Here is a 15,301-nt window from a genome sequence, read left to right on the forward strand (position 1 = left end):
GTACAGAAGAATGAGAAATCTGTTTTAGGTACTTTTAAAAATAATCTATATATATAAAAAAACTCTTCCTTCTGCTTTTCCCCATTAACTGCAGTAGCAACATTAAAGATCTGTAGAGAATGTTATTTATTATTATTATTATTATTATTATTATTATTATTATTATTATTATTATTATGTATTGCAGTAGAGCCTAGGGACTCCAGATATATCACAGGAGGCTGTTGTGCTAGGCACTGTAAACATAGATGAATTAAAACCTACAGAGTGGAATCTTCTTAAAGAGAACTCTGTTGCAATTAATTTTAGTGGACGTCAACTTGGCCTTCACAAGAGAACTTTGTTGCAGTTAATAACAAAACTCTAAAACTATTTGCCATCTTATAGTCCTGCTAGAATGGAGGTTAATTATTCATTTATATTCATAATTTCCCCAGACTGTGTCTAAAGTTCATTCTGAATAAACAATAAATAGGACTTAGACTGTAGCATGTCTGTAAAAGAACCTATGGTGAGATTTTCAAAAGTGCTCAGTGTTGGTCTACTCTGAGGCCACAGAAGTCAGTAATCAACTTAAGTGAAAGTGGAGTGCTTTTGAAATTTCCACTGCTAATGGTGGAACGAGGGAGATTTAATACCATGTACTTGTTATCAGTATAACTTTTACAGCTTTTCTCTTGGAACTCATTTTTCAAGATTTTGCATAATATCCACTTACAGAAAAATAGTAAAGGGGAATTTGGCCTATAGTAATAATGAATAAAATGAGAAAACCACTTCCCTGTAACAATAGTCTCCGTTTTCTTTTTCTTCACCTACGTCTTCCACTAGAAAGCTCAGGAGGATGAATCCTCATATTCAGTAAAATCTGTACTGTTCTGTATGAACTAAAGTCCCAATCCATAGATATTCCAGTTAGTTGGAGTAAGGTCATTTACTTCTATGGGAAGTCTCTGTAAGCAGAGTCAGGATGAGCTTCACCCTAACATCTGGTAGTGAGGTATGGCAAGTTGTGGAAAGGAACTTCAGGGGCTGATCTCATTTGCATAGGCACACCCACCCCACCTAGAATGAGGCCATAACTGCCCAAATGGTCACTTTGGCTGTTGTGGGATCCCCAGTGTCTCTGTTATTGGGGCGGGAAGAATAAATTGTTATTACCCTGATTATGGGAACTGTGCTTGGAACTGTACTTGGCCTTTTGGTATGATGGAGGGACTCACCATCAACTAAGTAGCACTCGCTAGGCAAGGGACATGGGTTCCAAAACTCTGTGAATTGAGAGAGGCTTGAGACAGGTATTAGTACTTGGTGGTGTGGGCCCCTTTGTGAGGGCCTGAAACACCAATTGCACCTCTGTCTCTGTCCACTGTGGAATATCAGAGCTAATTTTGGGTCTATTAAGAGTCTTGCTATAGGTACTGTGCTGAATTCACTTTGGCCTTATGGTGCACCAGCACTAAGGCTCCCCCCTACTATGAGCTGAAATCACTGAGAGCTGGAATCACTGAGCACTGTGTCAAGTAGTGGGGAGCCAGAAGAACTAGAGTGCAGTGGTGCTATTCGTGGATAGGCTGGCAGAGTGTTCGTGAGACGGCGAGGCGAGCTGTGCAGGGCAGAGCCGTTCGTGAGACAGCGGCGTGTTCGTGAGATGGTGAGCTGAGCAGAGCTGTTCGTGAGACGGCGGAGTCAAGTGTTTGTGAGACGGCAAGCTGTGCAGAGCGGAGCCGGTCATGGTGGAGCGGAGCCGTTCGTGAGACAGCGGAGCAGAGGCCTGTGGGGCAGTCAGCTTCAGGACACGTAAGGTGCCCCTTACCTCTTTCCCCCCACACACAGGCACATTTTAGCCAGACTGGGGAGCAACACTCTGCCGATGAACTTTTGAAATCTGGGGCTGGACTTTTTGAACTTTGGGTGATTTCTGGATTGCTGGACTCAAGAGACGTTTGGGTTCTGGGACTCAAGAATTGGAGGGAAAGGATGTGGCCCAATTTTCTGGGGTGGGTCTTTGCTCATGGTTTGGTTAATGAACACTAGTTGTGTTGTTTCCCCAATTTAATGCTGATGTCGTTTACCTCATGTTATTAAAGATTCTCTGCTACACCAAGACTCTGTGCTTGCGAGAGGGGAAGTATTGCCTCTTTGAGGCTCCCAGGGGGTGTGTAAGATTTTCCCAGGTCACTGGGTAGGGGCTCGAGCCAGTTTTGCATTTGCTTTGATGAGAGGGAACTCCTGTGTACTGAACCTGGCCCTTGCTGCTATCAACTTGGCCTGGCAGAAGGGTTACATCTCTAATGGTTCCAAATATTTTCATTATACTCTGATTAGATTTTGTTGGCAAGATCTGACAATAAAAGGATGTGGGTTTTTAATAGCTTTATAAGTATATAAGAATATGTTTCCTATGCTTTTCTGTTTATGTGTTCCAGAAATACTCTGAACTTTCAGTATTTGAGCATCCTAGAATAAAGTTTTACATTGCACATTTCCAACAATATTTGACAATTCCAATCAGTTTTCACACCTAAGGAAATAATTCTCCAGCTCTATATGCAAGATGTCAACAAGTCCACATTGCAGGCTTAAAATCCATTGTAGGACTGTTCAACAGGTCAAAACTGACTTGAAAAGCCTGTGTTCCTCTTCAGGCATTTCTTTGGCATCCTTGATAGCTTTTAGAACATTGTGTAGTCTAAAATAACTATTAATTGGCTCTTTTAGTGTACTAGGACACAGAGGTCAGAAGGGGATAATAATATCATCATGTAATATTGATTGTATATGGTTCTTCACTAAAGTATAATAAGATGTGACCTCAACAAAGGCACAAGGCCATGGCACAAAAAGGAATAAATGTACATTACTTGAAGGTTCCAAAATTCAGTGAGCCTTCACAGAGGTTTTGATGTCATCATTTCAGCATGAGTGCACTGAGTCAGCTTGTCTCTGCTGTAGATGAGGTGTTACTCTCTGATTGAGAATGACAGTTGTGTGGTAATGTTTATGCGATCATTATTTCGTTGCTCATTTTCACTATCTGAAGGATATTTTAACTTTTTAAAATCATTTGAACCTATGCAGTCCCTGGAGAACTATCCATTAGACCCAAAAAACTGAGCCTTTAGATTTTTAAATATGATCTAATGACAATTTTTTTAAAAGAAATTATGTTTCATTTGGGAACAAATTATTGACTCGCACAATACTATATGCCAAGTGAATTTTCTTAATTCATTTATTTAATGACAGTATACTGTAAAGATATGCTGTATATCAATTCCACAGAGACTAATAAATTATGAATATTAATGCAATTTAAGTGAAATGCAAGAGTCTGAGTTCAGTTAAACTGAACAATTCTTATGAAATGGACTGTTTCACCTTCTCATTTGTATTAAGAGGTCATAAACCCTATGCTATTTCACGTCTTTATCAGTGATCTGGAAGAAAAGATAACATAATCATTGACAAAGTTTACAGGTGACACAAAAATTGGGGAAGTGGTAAATAATGAAGAACAGATTACTGGTTCAGAGCAATCTAGCTCATTTGGTAAACTGTGGACAAGCAAACAATATGTGTTTTAATACAGCTAAATGTACATGTATACATCTAGGAACAAAAAATGAAGGCTATATTTACAAGACGAGGGATTCTATCATGGGAAGCAGTGACTCTGAAAAAAATTTGGGGGTTGTGGTGGATAATCAGCTGAACTTGTGTGACACTGTGGCCAAAAGGTCTAATGGGATCCTGGGATGCATAAACAGGAGAGTCTCAAGAGAGGTTATTTTATTTGGCATGGGTGTGATCACTGCTGGAATACTGTGTCCACAACTCAAGAAGGATGCTGATAAATTGGAAAGAGTTCAGAGAAGAGTCACGAGAATGAGTAAAGGCTTAGAAAACATGCCTTTCAGTGATAGACTCAAGGAGCTCAATCTATTTAACAAATAGAAGGTTAAGAGGTGACTTGATTATAGTCTACATGGGGATCAAATATTTCATAATGGGCTCTTCAGTCTAGCAGAGAAAGGTATAACATGGTTCAGTGGTTAGAAGTTGAAGCTAAACAAATTCAGACTTGAAATAAGGCATACATTTTTAATGGTGAGACTAATTAAACATTAAAATAATTTATCAAGCGTCATAGTGGATTCTCCATAACTGTTGATTTTTAAACCAAGATCGTATTTTTTTTTAAAGATATGCTTTCAGAATTATTTTGGGGAAGTTCTAAGGCCTCTGTTATACAGGAGGTCAGACTATGTTCCCTTCTGGCCTTAGAATCTACAAATATATGAATTGTATTTGTTTCAAAAGTAAATATCAATTATGACATCTTAAAGTCAGTAAACAGTAAGAATAAATGGATTCATGATGTTTTCTGAATATACTGCAGTCTCTTTGGAGATTTGGTGCAAAATTATGGCTCTGCCTGCATTGGCCTACAAGGGGTAGGAAAAAGTGCAGTGAGCCTAAAATGCTTATTTATTATCAGCGGGGTACGTGTTAGTCTGGATCTGTAAAAGCGGCAATGAGTCCTGTGGCACCTTATAGACTAATAGACATATTGGAGCATAAGCTTTCATGGGTGAATACCCACTTCGTTGGATGCATGTAGTGGAAATTTCCAGAGGCAGGTATAAATATGCAAGCAAGAATCAGGTTAGGGATAACGAGGTTAGTTCAATCAGGGAGGATGAGACCTCTTCTAGCAGTTGAGGTGTGAACACCAAGGGAGGAGAAACTGCTTTTGTAGTTGGCTAGCCATTCACAGCCTTTGTTTAATCCTGAGCTGATGGTGTCAAATTTGCAAATGAACTGAAGCTCAGCAGTTTCCCTTTGAAGTCTGGTCCTGAAGTTTTTTTGCTGCAGGATGGCTATCTTTAAATCTGCTATTGTGTGTCCAAGGAGGTTGAAGTGTTCTCCTACAGGTTTTTGTATATTGCCATTCCTAATATCTGATTTGTGTCCATTTATCCTTTTAAGTAGGGACTGTCCAGTTTGGCTGATGCACATAGCAGAGGGGCATTGCTGGCACATGATGGTGTACATTACATTGGTGGACATGTAGGTGAATGAACCGGTGATGGTGTGACTGATCTGGTTAGGTCCTCTAATGGTCTCGCTGGTGTAGATATGTGGGCAGAGTTGGCATCAAGGTTTGTTGCATGGATTGGTTCCTGAGTTAGAGTTACTGTGGTGCAGTGTGTAGTTGCTGGTGAGAATATGCTTCAGGTTGGCGGGTTGTCTGTGGGCGAGGACTGGCCTGCCTCCCAAGGCCAGTGAAAGTGAGGGATCATTGTCCAGGATGGGTTGTAGATCACTGATGATGCATTGGAGCGGTTTTAGCTGAGGACTGTATGTGATAGACAGTGATATGTAATTTAGAAATATCTGAAATAGATAGACAGGAAGAGAGTGCTCTCCTGTCATTGCATATTCAGTGTGGGAGCATGTGTAATTTCACAAGCAAATTAATGTTAGAAAGCTAGGGAGGTGTAATTTGATTTTAAAAAACTACAGAATCATAATTTTAATGGTATGACCCTCTGTGGTGTGGCGGCGGGACTGGCTGCCTTTACTGGCTCACAGCTCCAGGTCCTTCACTTGGTAGAAATTTTGATAATACATTATTGAAAATGGATTTAATTGTGTGTCATTCTAAAGCCCTTTATCCCACAAGAACAATGGTACCAAACGTGACAAATCTAGAACAATTATATAGATATATATTTGGAAAATATTTAAAAATCAACCTTATAAACATTATAATTTAACACAGGCATGCCAAACGTGCAGCCCTCACAAAGTTAAATTGCGGCCCTCAACTGACAGCCCTGTGTTATCGGCTAATACTCAGAACATGATACTGACTTTTTTAAATGGTACAGATTACAGTAAATGGAAAGGGTGCTTCAAGTTGATTTGTTATGACTGGTAAAAAAGAAGCAGGTCAGTGGTATTGATTATCAGCTTTGTTTATTATGGCAAAAGAGTTGTCATGAGGCACTGGTTAAGATATCAGAATCCAGCCAGAAATTACTGGAATCAATCCACAAATGGTATGCACATGCTGGTATAACATACGTTAGATAACATAATTAATAGATAATCCCAGATTAATTTATTACAAAATCCTTGTTTTTATTTCAGTTTTGATTGTTTTTAGGTATCAATGGGGAGACAAAGAGAAAGAACTAGAAACTGAATCTTTCGAGAAAACCACCTTTGAGGACCTGATTAAACGTAACTCTCAGTGGCACCTTGCTGTAAATTCACCCATAAACTTAATTTGGCAAAACTGGAGAGGAAGTATATCGAACATAAGAAAAAAGTTGAAGACCAGGACAAGTGGTAGTTGTGGGAGAGACTCACCTTATACTAGGTTCCATGGGATGTATTTTGAGAAGAACATCTGCTTCATCTGTAGTAAACTGGAAAGCTGAAGGCAGGTGAGAAACTGAATGAAGTAGTCACTCTTAGTGAGAACGTTGCATAAAAAGTAAATTTAAGGGGGTGAATTGACCCAAAAGATACCCCCACACAACTTTATGTATTACTTGGAGTGCTACACAAAGAATGTATGTAATGTGTTGCATCAAAAGGTAAAAGCAACAGAAACAAATACAGATTTTGCTACTGCAAACTTTCTAACTCAGCTGGAGTTCATAAATTGCCTTGCAGAGGCTCTAATTGATGGAAATGTGGTAGTGATATCTGATGCAGGAGCTAAGAAAAGAGAAATATGTGCTTTGAATGGGATTAAAGAGGAACAAATGCTTAGCAGAAAAACTCTTAAAGCACTTACTGAAGATGAACTGTGGGATATAGACATAGTTTATATAACTTCCCCAGAGGTAATCAATCACCCCCTAGACTCATTACATGCTGTTAAATACCAACAAGGGGCAATTTTAAAGCTACAGAATGAGCTTACTCTCACTGGCAATCCATCTATATATGATGGACCAGAGAACATTAATATCTTCATGAAAGCAGTCTTCAAGGATGAGATAGCTAAAGATGTCAGTCAAATGGATACTTTGGGTCATGACTTGTATGAAACCTTCAAAATGCAAAGATTATAGAAGGCTCTGTCAATCTTTGATCTACAGTAAAAAAAAACCCAGACTAAAGCTGTGCTCCAATGCAAAGAAGATAGACAGAGTGAAGGGAGCAGGGACTACTACAGAATCCTAGACTTCAGAGCCCATTGTTTGCTCATCTCCAGATATCAGCATGATGTTGATCTCATAAGACTCTGGAAAAGTACAAGTTCTCTGTGGTACCACGATTGATGTTTGAATGCAACAAAACAACCCATATATCCCAGGCAAAATGCAAACTAAAGCACATCTTGCATGGTCTCCCTAAGCCAGAACCTGCTGACTAGGTTACCAGCACCTTACACCAGCAGAGGCCTTTTAGTGTATCAGTCATAAGTGACATGGCTGAGGTACAAGTTCAGAAACTGTTAACACCTGCCAAGATTTCGCGGAACAATTCATTATAAGGCTACAGAGAAAATACTGGACCTATGACCAGTCCACCTCATGCTTGACATGTATGCAGAGGAATCACTCAGAAATATTGCCAGAAACAAGAGACTCCATGGTATTGCATCTGTCAAATACAAAACCATTGATTCTGTTTTTAGGTATCAATGGGGAGACAAAGAGGTTTGAACTCCATTTCTCTGTGAACAGTAAAGAGGCTCCATTGAAAAAACCTGCAAAACACAGCTGGAAGCCCATGAAATGCTGGAACAGAAAAAAAACCCTGCATCCTGGGACACAATGCATACCCATGATGCACTGTGATCCACTCCACCTTCCCGCAACTCCTAACTGTAGAAGATAGAGAGTAGCACAGTGGAATAGCTACCCACAGTGCACTGCTCTCACTGTCAGTGCTACAGCACCAACTGTGGACGCACTCCGCTGATAGAAGGAGCATTGTGTGAACATGCACAAACAATGTAATTATACCAGTTTTTCATTATCGGCTTAACTTGCGTTGACAAAACTGTATAGCGCAGAGGAAGGAATTCTTTCAGTACATGGAGCAGCTCTGATTAGCAGCATTTCCCCAGAGGAAGGAGAGTGGAGAAGGGCAGCCAATCCAAGGCAACTATCCCTATAGATTGGTGTTTTCCTCACAGATATCCTGGACGCCGCATCATCTCAGGCATTGGCACCCTGACAGCAGGATCGTCTGGCTATGTAGACTCCCTCCTCAGGCCCTATGCTACCAGCACTCCCAGCTACCTTCGAGACACCACTGACTTCCTGAGGAAACTACAATCCATCGGTGATCTTCCTGAAAACACCATCCTAGCCACTATGGATGTAGAAGCCCTCTACACCAACATTCCACACAAAGATGGATTACAAGTCATCAGGAACAGTATCCCCAATAATGTCACGTCAAACCTGGTGGCTGAACTTTGTGACTTTGTCCTCACCCATAACTAATTCACATTTGGGGACAATGTATACCTTCAAATCAGGGGCACTGCTATGGGTACCCGCATGGCCCCACAGTATGCCAACATTTTTTATGGCTGATTTAGAACAACGCTTCCTCAGCTCTCTTCCACTAATGCCCCTACTCTACTTGCACTACGTTGATGACATCTTCATCATCTGGACCCATGGAAAAGAAGCCCTTGAGGAATTCCACCATGATTTCAACAATTTCCATTCCACCATCAACCTCAGCCTGGACCAGTCCACACAAGAGATCCACTTCGTGGACACTACGGTGATAATAAGCGATGGTCACATAAACACCACCCTATACTGGAAACCTAGTGACCGCTATTCCTACCTACATGCCTCCAGCTTTCACCCTGACCACACCACACGATCTATTGTCTACAGCTAAGCTCTACGATACAGTTGCATTTGCTCGAACCCCTCAGACAGAGACAAACACCTACAAGATCTCTATCAAGCATTCTTACAACTACAATACCCACCTGCTGAAGTGAAGAAACAGATTGACAGAGCCAGAAGAGTACCCAGAAGTCACCTACTACAGGACAGGCCCAACAAAGAAAATAACAGAACACCACTAGCCATCACCCTCAGCCCCCTACTAAAACCTCTCCAACGCAATATTAAGGATCTACAACCTATCCTGAAGGACAACCCATCACTCTCACAGATCTTGGGAGACAGGCCAGTTCTTGCCTTCATACAGCCCCCCATCCTGAAGCAAATACTCACCAGTAAGCACACACCATACAACAGAACCACTTACCCAGGAACCTATCCTTGCAACAAAGCCCGTTGCCAACTGTGTCCACATATCTATTCAGGGGACACCATCACAGGGCCTAATCACATCAGCCACACTATCAGAGGCTCGTTCACCTGCACATCTACCAATGTGATATATGCCATCATGTGCCAGCAATGCCCCTCTGCCATGTACATTGGTCAAACTGGACAGTCTCTGCGTAAAAGAATAAATGGACACAAATCAGATGTCAAGAATTATAACATTCAAAAGCCAGTTGGAGAACACTTCAATCTCTTTTGTCACTCCATTACAGACCTAAAAGTGCCAATTCTTCAACAAAAAAACTTCAAAAACAGACTGCAACGAGAGACTACTGAACTGGAATTAATTTGCAAACTGGATACAATTAACTTAGGCTTGAATAGAGACTGGGAGTGGATGGGTCATTACACAAAGTAAAACTATTTCCCCTTGTTTATTCCCCCCCTCCTCACCCTCCACTGTTCCTCAGACATTCTTGTCAACTGCTGGAAATGGCCCACCTTGATTATCACTACAAAAGCTCCCCCCTCCCCACTCTCCTGCTGGTAATAGCTCAACTTAAGTGATCACTCTCGTTACAGTGTGTATGGTAACACCCATTGTTTCATGTTCTCTGTGTATATAAATATCCCCACTGTATTTTCCACTGCATGCATTGAATGAAGTGAGCTGTAGCTCATGAAAGCTTATGCTCAAATAAATTTGTTAGTCTCTAAGGTGCCACAAGTACTCCTTTTCTTTTTACTTAGTATAATGAGGGCATGCATATTTAATACCCTGAATCACTACATCATATTACTTTAGAAATACTGCACACTAGGATTACAGAGTTACAATTTGTCATCTTGACCCCTTTCTTGGAGACATTCTTAGATATTGTATATAATGAAATATTGTCCTTCTGAAAGCATAAATAAATACAAGTTATTTGTTATGCTAGTCACAGTGCTAATGCATAATAGTCTCCACTTTTCAATTTACTGATTATTACTTTTTCAATTGATCTAATCTTTTAAATCAAAGGTGAATTCTTTGCTCTCTGTATCCGCCAGCTACTGTAGTTTCATTTCATTCCAATTCATTTGCCACCTTCAAAAAAAAGAAAAGGGAACCTGCAGTGGGCAAAAATATATCAATTAAAAATTATGGTAAAAATAGTCTTTCATGTGCACTGCATGTCCCTGAGCTAGATTAGCATTGCTGTGAGCATGTTGCACTAGTCAGTTCATTGCCTGAGGAGAGTTTGCAGGCAAAATTCATCTGCGTAGCTAGCACACATGAAAGACTCAGGCACAGGGTTGTGTTCATGGCCTGGAAACAACAAAACACCTGCTTGAAGTTGAGAGAGAATAGCAAGTTGGATGGAGTTCAGAAGAACAGAATGATAATCACACACTGATTAACAAAAAAAGTGAATGACTGTAGTCCTTTGTCAATAGCTGGTTTATTTGCATACTATCTTGCAATGCCCAACTGCTTAGAACTCTTCAACTACACATGGTCAAACAATAAAAAATGGAAGGGAAAAACCTTTAAGCCTGTTTAACTCAAACCCATTTCTATGCATATTGTCTGTGTTACATCTTCTTAGTGCTACCTAGGCTGATGTCCACAAGTGTAGGACAAAACTCCATCCACTTTCTCTCCTCCCTCCTGCCCCCCCAACTTATTTTCCCTCCCAGCTCCCTCCCCCCTAACCCCCCAAAAAGAGCCAAACAACAAAAGACACAGTATCTAATTCTGTTTGGCAGAAATGTTTTTAATGTATTTGACAACGAACAACTGTATATTAAACCAATTTGTTTCAGCAGATGAAAGTGAGTAATTTTAGATTCAGTCCACTAGAGCTGCTTTTGGCTATGTAAGCTTTTTGAGGTTTATCAGCAAAAAACCCTGTAACAATCTACAATACCAAAACATAAAACATGGAATGTACTACCTTAATTTCATACTGGATGCCTTTTGTTTCATAATTGAGTTTTCCGTGCATACCATAGGTTTTATTTTACATTAATTTCAAACTGAATGTTGTCATGATAAAATGAGGACTTCTGTAGTCATATATTAACATTGCTAATAAAGTAGTGAGGCATAACAAAGTGAAAACAGGAAATATAATAAAGTCAAAATAATACCGCTGCTTGTGGAATTGCTTTATGATATAAATGTAATACTCTTCCACAGGTATTTCTTCAACAAATATCCTCCTTTCCTATAATGCTGGTGAAAAGTGCAGGATAGGGAGCCCTGAAGGCTGAACTCATCCATTTACTATAGAAAAGGCACAGAATGGACGGTAATGGCTTCATCCCCACACTGCCTAGCAATGTCCTCAGTCAGAATCCACAGGGAACATTTACTATGCCAATTCAGCACTCAGCAACCCTTTAGTCAATTAAAACAAGAGTGCCAGATTGATAAGCAGTTTTGTGCTGTGGATTTCTAACCACTGGAAACTGGATTAAAGCTAGTAGCTCAGATCAGATGGACCAAATAACGACCAGTAGATGACAACTTTTGATCACTGCTTAAAAAGGACAAATTTAAACTGGTGATCCAGAAGTGAAAGACTCCATATCCCATTATCAAAACTATGAACCATCTACTTCCCCTAATAGCTTCTATTTTCTTTTTTTTATAATAAGAAATGAAGACTGTGGGGCAGAATGACTATATACGCCTCTTTTTCTGTTCTATTTAGTACCTCAGGGCCAAATATTTAAAGGTGTTCAATTTCAGTGAGGAGTTAGTAACAAGGCATTTTTGAAAATCCCATTAGGTGTTGGTCTGCTTCCAGCGCCTACATAACTTTAAATATCTGGTCCTCATTATCTCATGGACACACATCAGTCAGCCATCTCAGCAGCCGCTCGGATACACATTTAGTTCTTCAACATGGTCTCTAAGAAAGTGCAGTAGAATCGTACATTTCTGATATTTGTAGAGTTGTATGTCCCTGATATTCCCCAGGGTGTTGATGTCCATCCAGCTGGCCAAAGTTTACACTTCTTTGTTTCCTTAGTTCTGTCAGCCCCTTTCAGGGAGATCTATTGAAAAAGCAAATGATGTTTTAACCATGGCAGCAAAGTCTGGTTCTAATATATGAAAATCCTCTTTGACTTGCACAGAAAAGATGACTATACAAACAACACAACTCACTTTAGCATCTTCCAAACAGATTTTACTGAACAAAATATGTAATTCTAAGATTCAAATCTGGGCCAATTTTCCTGTAAAACGTGTAGTCCTCAAGACATTAAACTATTTTTACCTATAGGGACAACAAAAGGACTGAATGGCACCCATGCTTGAGGCCCCTGCAAAGAAATGGCTTTGTGAAATAAGCCTAGATGATCCCAGCAGATAAACCCTGCTTGATGCTGCAGAGGAAGGTGAACGCACTCTCCACTCAATGTCTCAGCAATTCTAACCAGAAGGAGAATTCCTTCCTGAACCCAAATCTGGCAATCTGGTTGAACTCTGAACATGTGAGCAAGAATCATTCAGGACCGTGGGATTTGCTGTACTGCAGTAGGCCACAGGTTCATCAAGTCTGCTACCCTGCCTCCAGTTGTGGACAATAACTGATGCTTCAGAGGAAGGTGAGAGGAAAAAAAGCCCTATAATTCATCTGACCAGTTTTTAATTGGGGGGGGGGGGGAGGAATCTTTCCTGACTCCTATGCCCTGAAGCCTGAGGTTCAATTTTCCTTAACTTGTGAATACTGATACAAATGTTCAGACTGTGGGGGCAAAGAAAAGGTTAATAGTCTTTCCATGGGTGGGAACTGAGTGCTGCACTGTGTATGTGTGGGTGTGTTTGGGAGAATTTTTTCATTATGAATCATATGTACGGCTCTCATTACTCATGCTGAATAGTGCATAACACCACGAGATGTTCTATTGATTGCAGTGGGACTTTTCAAGGAGTAAGGATCTAATCAGTTTAAGGTGGTTAATTGACAGAGTATGCATCCATTAGTCAACTGGAGTAGTACCTCACCTGCAAAAAGCCCCATTCATTGCAATGGCACCTCTTGCCCCATAAGGTACTACTCAGATGGAATAAGGATGGTGGGATCCAGTGGTGCCATAAGCGTGCATACCACATTACACGTGGATTTGACATGTCCCTTCCCCAAAGACCTTAAGATAAAAGGGTTAGGTTCTGGAGGGCTTCCTCATCCTGCTGAGCACTTCCTCATGCCAGTAGGTCAAGAGAAGTCATTCAAGCTGCTTGTGACTATGGGAGTCAGGGGTTCACAATCTGCCCCTAAATAAGTCAGAGAGAGAAAAATCAATCTCCAGTTCTCTACAAGGTGTGGGTATGAGGCAGACTTTCTGGGAATCCCCTGAGGGTCCAGAGCTTTTCTGACAGTCTCTGATCTCCTGTTGCAGTACACACTCTCTCTCTCCTGTTCTGAATTTTTTTTCTGTCTCCTCTCTATCTCAATGGACTGAGGATGTTTATGCACTGTTAGTAGTGCAGAAAGAAAACAATTGTTACAGAAACAGTGGTAAACTCCCCCTAGGTGTGGGTTTGACTGTGCCTCTCCCTTCCCCAATTACAGGGGCAGGAGACAGAGTAACAGAACAGTGGATGGAAGATCCTCACTGTGGACCTCCAGGGAACAGTGCCCTTGAACTGCATCTCCTCATACACATTTTGGACCTCTTCACTCACTCAACTTCCGTCTAGATGGAAACCTTGTCCTTTCCGTCTCACATACAGCCTTCTTTTTCATTAAAGGGAAATAAAGTAATAGAAAGAGACCCATTGGGCCAGGGAGGACCATGTGGGCCTTTATTTAACTATGTACAAATGAACTGATGTACTGATGAAGTGAGCTGTAGCTCACGAAAGCTCATGCTCAAATAAATTGGTTAGTCTCTAAGGTGCCACAAGTACTCCTTTTCTTTTTATGTACAAAATAATTTTCTAAGCCTTTATCTAACCAGCTTTGCAAGTTTTAAAGTGCATTTAAAGGGTGTTCATGAATAGAAAGAAAATCCATGGAGCAAATCTATAAAGAGACAAACAAGAAGAAAAGAGACAGAGTGGAAAGAAACTTTGTGAAATGGCAACAAAGACAAAACTAACAACAGGGAAAGGAGAGAGAATGTTTGATAAAGAGTGACAGTGAATAGGACGTTTGTCTGACGCCACTTATTCACTTTGTCATTTGCGATGATGCCTTGTCTCCCCTTTACCTCCCTTGCCAGTGTAGTCCACAAACAAATATCTCTTGTTGTGAGTATATTTCCCCTACTGTCTCAGCTAAATATTCCCTTTCTTGGCTTCAGGCCATTGCTGCTTTTCCCACCGTCTTCGGAGGCTCCCTATTCACTTTTCTTTCCTGAATCTTTACCCTGTAGATACTGATCGACACTGGCCATGTCCCTTCAACCCCGCGGGGTCTTTGCTGCATTATACATTAGTCCCCCCTAATCCACATTACTCTCCCCTAATCACAACCCAGACCTCTTATTTTCTCTCAAACTGCCTAATTTCAGCCTCTGCTAAGCAATTGGACTAAGATGGATACGTACCTAAATCTTGGGTCCAAAGACCCCAGCCTTTGTGAAGATTTGTAATTTGAACCAGACTCTGGATTTGAATTTCACAGCTCTCTCCACCCATATAATGAGTCAAAGCAAGATCCCAGATACAAGAACATCCAAAATTTGCAGAGCTTCAAAAACTTGTTCTTAGTTTTCCAATTCAGCCTCATCTTTTGTGTTATTGACACATCTCTAAGAGTGAGCTCAGTAATATCAGGAAACCTCTTCCTTATCCTTCTCTTGCACATACACACACAAAGGGAATGATCCCAGCATGCCCTCCTCTATCCTCTTTTAAGTACATTCAGGAGACTCATTGGGTTTACCTGTGGCAATATCATGTGTTTTGCTGATGGTCTCATTCCCCTGCTCTATTATTCTCACTATGTAATCACCGAGAAGTCGGCATGAACCAAGATCCCTGCGCCCTCAATCTTTGGAAGAAG

Source organism: Lepidochelys kempii, chromosome 2 (genome assembly GCF_965140265.1).
Source record: "Lepidochelys kempii isolate rLepKem1 chromosome 2, rLepKem1.hap2, whole genome shotgun sequence".
NCBI lineage: Eukaryota > Metazoa > Chordata > Testudines > Cheloniidae > Lepidochelys > Lepidochelys kempii.